Below are 9,213 nucleotides of genomic sequence, written 5' to 3'. Positions count from 1 at the left end.
GGCAGATTACATGACTTTCACAGCCATAATCAGGAGCTTCAACACTGAACTCTACCTAATCTAGTCCAATTAGAAAGCTAATGCTCTGTTCTGGTGATAGGATTTATTGTGTTCAAGATTTGAGCATGTGAGTGTCTCATGATAATTTCTCCTTTCCATTCTCAAGGTGAAGACCTTTTTACTGCCTGCATCATTAAATACAAGAAGAAACACTTATTAACTGCCTTCTAAATTTTCATGCAGCTGATAAATAGAGTGATTTTATTCTTGATAATGATTTCCTTCACTGAATTACAGGCTCAGCTACAGAATCTTCAGAAACATCATTATTTGCTAATTTGTATGGGAGATTTTGATAATTGTAAATATAAACATAAAGATAATCCATTTTTCAACACTATTTCAAAGGACTAAGGTATTTAGAAGATACTACTATTGCCTGCAAAAATTTTTGAATAATTTCATTTTCTTAGCTTACAGAATAAAGATAGTGAACACAATGCAATATGTAGTAAGATTTATGTATCAAGTTAAAACTTCCTATGCTACTTGTCTTAGAAGAACTTCTAAGAGAAACATCCTACCACATTAGAACAACTGTCACTCAAAATAAGTGACATTCTTACATTCTTACAAAGATCCTACAATCTATAACATTGTACTTGAATAAATATCCAGTTAAGAAGAGTATGCAAGTCTTCAGTGTAGTTAAACACAAAGCCATATTCATCATCAACAAGTACACTGGTATCTTAAATGTGTTCTTAGGGTCCTAACGTACATCATTGAATTTCATGGAGTTTTAGTCATTCTGGTTAACATGAGCAGGATCAGAAGCTGTCACAGAGTTTTAACTCAAAGACAATGGTCTGTCATGGTATTTACCTGAAGTTCGTTAAATCTTTTGAAATTTATGACACAAGTATGTTACCAGTGGGAAAGTTAAGTAATCAGGGAATACACCTAAACTTCCAGATTGAAAACTGACTTACTAATTTTAGTGAGGCAAAACCAAATTTATATGAAGATAAACATGATTAGTATTTTTCTTATTCAGGAACAATTTTTGCTTTTCCTAGTCCCTAACTGAAAGTGCTTCTCACATGCATTATTCTTAATTACCTCAGTCTCCCTTGTTACCCTACTGTAACCGCTGTAAGAATGGAGACCATTGTTTTGTTATGGTTGTGTACAGCATTTCCCAGTGTGGGAGGGTAGGAAGGAATGGGACTGCCCCGCAACAAAACCAGTAAGCAGTAGCTCTACAGAAAACTTCAAACTGTTATGTAGAAGTGAAGTGTTGCAAGTGATGTTACTTCACCTTTACTTTTGGGTCTTTCCCCAAATAAGTGATTAACAGAAGAAAGGGATTCTGCTTTTAGCTTATATTTGAAAAATCATACTTTCTTGAATAAAACAGTACTGTCTTTAAAAATAAAAAGGCCATTTCTGTTTTCAGAAGGTGGACCTGAAGAAATCCATGTCTCAGAAAAAGATGGTAGAAAAAAGTTAATCCTTTCAAACAACAAAAATTCAAAATTTCTTTGCAGTAATGTCCTTATAAAATATCATAAAGTAACTACAGTATGATTACATTATTGATAAAGAAAAACACAGGAGACAAAGGAAATATCAGAGCTTCATTAACCAAGGCATTTGCATCAGATATTATCAGTGCTGGCAGTGGATGTCGCACAAAAAAAAAAATCTGATTTTTTGAACAGATAAGGCAATGTTTCTATTTGTCCAAGCATTGAATTTCGCTTTGTAATACAATATAGTCTTCACCCACTCCCTGCTGTTTTGTAATGTTCATAGTATGTATAATATTATGAAACAATAAGGAAAGGCCGAAGAGAAACAGAAGGCTTTAAAGTGAGATCCAAAGATTTAGTTTGCTGGGGCACAAAGCACTGTCACTAGTGACATCTCCTCTCTCACAGGTGCAAGAATCACTGAGAAGAGGACAAGATCAGAGCAGCCGAGGGAATAAAAATAACAGATGGATACAAAAATTGGACCGGGGGAGGAGACTGTTATATAGATTAAAAAAAATTAGTATTCTACAAAAATACAATAGGATTAAATAAACTAATATGGTCCGTCTCCCCAAGTAGCTAAGTAGTTTGTTTCCCAAAATTTAGGAAGGGCTTTTTTTAAGGATTGTTTTAAAGGAAGAACTGCAAAGTTGACAATAGGAAATAGTCATGGAATAAATAAGAACTGCAGCAGAAGTGGAAGCGATACGAATCCAGAGATTTAAGTTGTAGTCCACGGGATAAATAAACAAATGGACACAATGGAGATGCTGAATGACAGAACTTTTGGGGGACTTGATGTTTCAGAAGTATCATTAATACTTGGTCACAGATGAGTGAGAGTAGGGATATGAGAGATCAGAACCTTGATTTCTGAAGTACTTATTAGCAAAAACCTTCATAATATAGCAACCAGAAAAAGCAACAGGGACTAAACAATTATAAGCTGATTTAACCAGAATGGTTATGTACAAAGAGCACAAATTTAGATCTCTCTTATGAAATACGGAGGTATCAAGTGAATCGCCCATCACTGCAAGCAAAAATTTACATATTTTTTATAAATGAGTGGGAATGAAAAAGATACTTTTTCACTCTCACTCTTCTACCTTTATCACAAGATTACATGAGAAGCTACGTTAGATCAAGCTGGCCAGCCTTTGAATTGAGGACTGTCAGGAATATATCTGCTGCAGATAATGTTTACATTTTCTTTGGCATCCCTGTTTCATTTGCACTTAAAGCAAACCCTATAATTAAGAACAGAGTGACACCTTCTTTTTGTGATTTCATCAAATTGTATCCTAAGTAGTAAAATCACTTCCACCAAAATTCTTCCTGCAGTTTTTGATGCATGCTACAATCACCTTTATTCTCATATTAAAGATTACATAAGGAGCATTACTTCATTTGGTTACATTGTCACATTTCACCCCAAAGGTGACCATATTCATGGCAACTGAACTTATTCTTGTCTATTCGTAACAAGAAAAGTACTTTCTGGTTTAGAGGTGTTAAATGAAAGTTATATATTATTATAAATGCACCTCTCAACTGCCATAGACTGACAGATTTAATGACTGGGAAGAGAATCACAGAGCAAACTGTTATTATAATAATGTATGGAATGTTCCTGCAATTAAGGCTGCGTTGACTTTCTATTTCAAAGCCCACTATGCAGTCTGTAATATTCCAACACTCTAAAATAGCCTGGGGCTTTCTGAATAATATGCTATTAGTAAAGATGGAATATTTCTTTTTTTTCTTTTCTAAAAACAGTGTATAGATTTCTGCTTCTTCCTACTGAGTTGAAAATAATCTTCTCCTGTTTTGAACTTGCATCTAAGAAGTAACATTTTCAGGCACCTAATAGATGGAGCCGTTTCACTATGTTAAAAATCATAGTATTTGTACATTTGGAAAACCATTATTGAGCATGCAGAGTAATTACTTTTCATAACCTCATCTGTCATGACATTGATTCCATCATTTATCTTCAAGGGATTTTGTTTCCCATCCCACAATCCCAATGCTGTCAGTGCAGGTGTACTGGGATGACACTACAGTAACAGAAGGAAAACATTCCATCTTCAATTCCATAGTACCTTTCATGGCAAAATCACTTCAAAGCACTGCAAAAAATACAGTCAACAAAATCAGAAATTTGTTTCCTACATTAAAATACAGTATTTAAACTGGTTGTCCTTTGGCTTAATATGTATTGGTGGAATTAATATTTTAAATGTGATGAAGTGATGAAAGTGGTGAAGTTTTATGGTGAAAATTAATTCATCTTGCAGGAGCTACAAACTTTTGAGTATACACCTATGGAACACAAAAAATTTGGGAGCTGCAATAATTTCCTCCTCTCAGCTCACAGCCTTCCAGTCTCCTCTTCCCCAGTGACTGCCTGTCACACATTTTTTCTCAAAGTAGCCAGAATTATTGCAAAGATGAACAGGAAAATGTTTTAATAATACTTTCAAACAAAGTATAACATCAGTTAAGCATCACTAAATGAATTTTAATAGCATGAGGAAAAAAAAAAGAAGATTAATTACCACAACTTCTGATTCAGGCATTTTCTAAAGTACAGTTTTCCTTTTGTCTCCCATTACGAGAGACCATGATTTTTCACGAAATACTGTGACAGTTGCTTACATCAGCAGTAATAATTCCTTCAAATACAAACACTTCAAAGAATAAAACCAGTGCTGTGTTAGCAAGTAGCACAGGGCAAGAGGACTCAATTTGTGCAGTGAAATCGTTGGTGTTGAGGGCCAATATCCTTTCTGACTGTGTTGCAAGCCTCGGTCCTGTGAACTGAATGACCATTGCTGGTTAGACTGCATTAGGTGCACTGGCATGCACATCCTGCTTCAGCGTTCTCTGAGACTGTTTTGCAATGCAGACCAAAGCTAAGTGAGATAGTTGCTTCAAAATTAAAACACTAATGAAGATGCATTTTTAATTAATTTGATGATGCTAAGTGAATATTGAACCAATACCATGGCCTAATGATACAATAGTGTTGTAGAAAGCAATTGTTGAAAGAAACACCACCTTAAAGGAAAGGCATTCTGGACATTGAGAAAATCAAGACATGATGAGGGGAAATAAAACCTGACAAGGTTTACGAAGGTTTACTTTTAAATGTGTGTCATTCTTCTACAGAGAAGCTAATTCTTTTTATAGTTTAGGCAAGTTTAGGATTTACATATTAATTTGAATCAAATTTAACTAAGTGCTAGGGCACCCAAACTTGCAAACTTTATCCCTGGAAAAACACTGAAGATGCCCCAAAAGGAACATGATTAGGTAAGTTCTCAGACCAGACAGTCAAAACATGTAAGGCACGATTTGAAGTCCTACTGAAACAAACAAGGCATCTCTTTCCTTGTTTACTATTATTATCTGGGTTATCTACCATCCAACAGTCTTGATCATGGTCCTAAATAATGAGCAAAAATAAAGACATTACCTGTTTCAAAAAGATTGCAGTATCACCTTCAAATGCAAGGAAATTAAATAGATAAGGTTGGTGCCAGGAAAGGGACAACAAAGTAGCAGCTAAACAAGAAAGTTATGCAAAATGACATATATATATAACTGTTGCTAAAAATGAGCACAGTATAGTCATTATAAGCATCATGGGAAAAGATTTGGAAAAGAATTGTGAAGTAAATTACTTCATTGTTTTTGTCACAAGAGTTTTTCCCATTCACAGAGACAACAGAGAAAGCAAATGGATGCTGCCTGAAAGGAGTAGATGCTTGTTGAGCAGAAGAGACTATGAACGCTGCTGGGGTAAAGACAGAAATCAGCCTTCCTATACATCTGTAATCCAGTGGAGCAGGACAGGTGCTAGTAATAAAACCTCTAGAGGACAGGCAGTGGTTGTTTTTACTGAAATAATTAAAAACTGAATGAATATGACATGACAATAGTGTCCATTTTTTTCACTTCGGAAAATGCAATTGAGTAGCTACATAATTCTCTAGAAAATGCTTCTTCCTGTACTTCTTCAAGATGCATCCTCTATATTCGTGAAAAGTAAAATACAAAATGAGTTAAATATAGCTACTTAGTAATTTACTTCGACTGGTCACTGTAGGCACAAAAAACCTGTTCCAAATATACAAAGAAATAAAATCAGATTAGTCTGGAATTTCTTTTATGGTTACCCTTCCTTGGAAAATGTTAAACAGCAGAAGTAAAAATCATGCACTTGAAAAATGTGAATTTCCATTCTGGAGATGACCCCTATACTCTTTGTCTTTCCTAATATCACGAACACACAAAGGCTGTGTTGTACAATGTAAGAGCAAAATTGTAATAGCTTGTTGGAATAAAAGCTGCTCATGAAACCCATGCTAACTTCTTTAGAGCCCAGCTCTACTTCCTTTCAAGTGCATAGGAAATTTTTACTAACAGTACTGGATTGTAGGTCAGGGCGCTTATCATCCCTGAATGATTCATCAAGAAAATGCATCAAATACACAGAGCAAAACTATACCACAACCATAATACATACCTTAACTAAAACACAGAAGACACTGCAATGTTATTTGAAATAGAATACACCCAACACACACAAGAAAAGCAAGCAGACTAATTGGGAGCTACTTCCAACGCTTACGCAGGAAAGTCATCATCACCATTGGATTTAAAATCTACAACCCCTGATTACCTTGGACAATTGCAGCTTTGCTTATATCCTTAAACCATCACAGCTATCACAGCAATCTTATAGTATCTGAAGTTTAGCTCATGAATAATAAAGTAAATATAACAACAAAGCAGAAAGTATCAAAAGCAAATCAATTAATCAAAACCAATGTTTGATAGCAAACTCCTTACTGTTTTCAACTTGAGAAAGACTTGTATCATCTATGAGTTGCTGTAGTCTGTGGGGAAAAAAAAAAACCAATAAAAAGTTAAAAGGCAATAAAATTTATTATTCACTAATGTGTATAGTGTTAATGGCCAAAGAGCTTCTTGACTGCAGCTCCATAATTCAAATTTCATTTAATATAGTTTAATATTTTAAATGTAGTACCACAGTCAAGACCAGCCTCAAGACAGCCACTGCAGTGGCTAGGGAGCACATTTATAAGTGATGCGCTGCACCTACTGCCTAATGCAGATTCATTAGAAATAAATCACTTCATGATAGGTATAATCTGATGGGTTCTAAATTAAAAGGCTAGATCAAATCAGTCCTCCTTGAGAAAGAATTTTGGCTTTACCTTCCTTATATTACTGTGCATCTACAGGAAATACATTTGTATAGCTCCAGAATACAATGAACTATTACAAAAAACCCTGTTCATCATCAATGTCTCATTAGTGAGATGAAATTTGTTTATATTCTTTGTTGCAAACTTACATTCCAGCTGGAACCTAAAAAATGCAGGTCTTCTGCTTTTAAAATCACAATGCAAATCTCTACTTGCATTAATAGAGGACAATCATTCAGATAAAAACTATGTTTATTTACCTCACCACTACTCTGTACCTTCTTCTCACAGCTGACTTCATTCTGTGAAGTAGATCTAAAATCTAAGAATCATAAAGAATTGAAAGGAAATTTATTTAGTCCATTTTCTTGCCCAAAGACAAGATCTAAACTATTCACAGCACCTGTCATTAAACCTTCAGTGACAGAGATTCTACAATCTGTCCAGGCCATCTATGTCAGTATTTAACTACCTGAGTGTGTAAATACTGTTGGGTTTTTTTGTTTCTCTAATGCTTAACGTAAATCTTCCTTCCTGCAAACTGAGCTGTTATTTCTTGTCCCATCCAGAGCAAACACTGGTGTTCCCCTTGCCATTTTCAGATACACTTTGCATATTTGAATACAGTTCTGAGAAATTCCTCAAGCCTTCCTCTCTTTGGCTGAACAGCCTGAATTCCTTAAAAGTTTGTTAGGTGGGTCATGTTTTCCAGCAGGTTATTCTCATTGATCCTTTGTAGCTTTTCTCCAGTTGTCCAAAACTTTCTTGAAATACAGTGATCAAAACTGAACAAAATACTCCAGTTTAGGCTTTATCAGTTTCAAATACAGTGGACATATTATTTAATATATCTTACTGATGATATTCTTATTTAAGCATCTAAATATTGTGCTTGATTATTGGACAGTAGCACGACAGTGCTGATAGATATTCAGGATAGCTAGTAGTACTCCATGATCTTTCTTTACAAATTTGTCATTCTCCATCCTGCATTTTGCATTTTATTATTCCAACCTCCTTCACTTTGAAATATTTCTCATTTATGCCCTTAACTTTTTTTTCCTAAGTGTCTGCTGGCATTTCTGAGTTCTTTTTTCCATTAGAATCCTTTCCTATGGGATTTTGTTTACTAACTGTATTTTTATTCTCTTCCTAGGAATCATGAATTCTGTAATTTCGTTACCACAATCATCAATGTTGCTTTTCGCCTTCAAATTCTCAAACAACTCTATACCCATGATTTCAATGTCAGATGCACTTCATCTGTTTTCCTTCTTACTGTTGCAATAAAAAATTTGGCCAGTATGTTCCAAGAACTTGTTCATACTTTGCATCCTGCTATGTGCTGTACTTCTACCAAAGTTCAGCCTAGTCTGAAATGATTTCATCCACCTCATTGCCTTGGATTGATGTTTTATATTTGACTAACCATGAAAGCACCTTTGTCATTTTTCTCTTTTATCACCACTACGGACTTTAAACAGGTTTATCTCCTGACAGACTCTGCCTCTCAGAGCACGCATATATGCCTCAATATACGGAGTAATATCTTCTTCTTCTTCTTCTTCTTCTGTCTGTCCTTCCTAATAAGGTTTAACATTCTATATCCATATTTCAATCATGAGGCTTATCCAATGAAGTTACTGTTAGGCCAAACAGATCATAATCTCGATTAGGTAATAAGATTTCCAGCTCTTTATTTTGATACTTTTTGCATAAGTATACCATACTAGAAGAAATGACTTAACGTGGTGGCTTGTAAATAAAATATAAACTCAGTCCTATTAATGTTAAATTGAATTTAATTAATCTTGGACAGTTAGTTTTTATCTGCTTAATTTTGTTCTCACTGCATAAATGGGTGCTTTACTGACTAGGTTTCCAAACAGTGGAACCTTGTTTTTTAAACCTGGCAAACTCATAACACTGAAGCAAATCATCCACATTAAAAAAAAAATATTAATATTAAGGGTAATAGAACATTTTTAAAATGAGAAAATGTCTGATGCAAATCTTAGATGCAAAAATTTTCAACAGCTCAATAATGCTGGGAAGATATCAAGCTACAGTAATGTCATTATTACCCTATCACCAAATACCTATCCCAGTGTCAGAACACATTTATATTATGATGATGATGTTACCGTAGGGAAAAAAAAAATACTTTGAAGTTGGTTTATAGACCTGTAATTCTAAAATATATCAGCAACAATGAATGGACTGTCTGGTACAATTTCAAAAGCCTCCTTACACTTTCATTTAATTTCCCTTAAGATCATTTACAGTCAACAAGAAAACCTTTTAAGCCCACTGGGTTTTTTTTGAGGGTTCCTTTAATTACTGTTTTAGTAAGATATTTAACTAATATAATTTAGACTGTATCTTTTGTGGAAAGTGCACCTTAATTTGAATGTTATTTTAATGTATTGTTCATT

Source organism: Gymnogyps californianus, chromosome Z (assembly GCF_018139145.2).
Source record: "Gymnogyps californianus isolate 813 chromosome Z, ASM1813914v2, whole genome shotgun sequence".
In the NCBI taxonomy this organism is placed as follows: domain Eukaryota; kingdom Metazoa; phylum Chordata; class Aves; order Accipitriformes; family Cathartidae; genus Gymnogyps; species Gymnogyps californianus.
This window is presented reverse-complemented; position numbering follows the sequence as displayed.